Here is a 314-nt window from a genome sequence, read left to right as displayed (position 1 = left end):
TATGAATAATGAGATTAACTGCAGGGCTGAGGGAAACCATTTTTCTTAATCTTGAATATCTCCCAACTCCTCGACACTCATGAGCCGTCATTCCACAAAACCGAAAGGAACAAAAGGCCAACAAACAAAATCTGCGTAGAATTATACAAGAAAGATTTCTTTAGATATAAAAAATACTAAGTCATTCACAAAAAATCTCAGAAACATATTTACATAATTTGATATAAGATAAGGCATTAAAAATAATGACAAAAGTAATTGTTAAAAGTTGTAGGAAACACACTACAAACACTTGAACATTTTTCGTTTGAGTG

The sequence above is a fragment of the Macrobrachium rosenbergii genome, chromosome 44 (genome assembly GCF_040412425.1).
Source record: "Macrobrachium rosenbergii isolate ZJJX-2024 chromosome 44, ASM4041242v1, whole genome shotgun sequence".
NCBI classification, from domain to species: Eukaryota; Metazoa; Arthropoda; class Malacostraca; order Decapoda; family Palaemonidae; genus Macrobrachium; species Macrobrachium rosenbergii.
The sequence above is the reverse complement of the archived record's forward strand: the minus strand, read 5'-3'. Positions refer to the sequence as shown.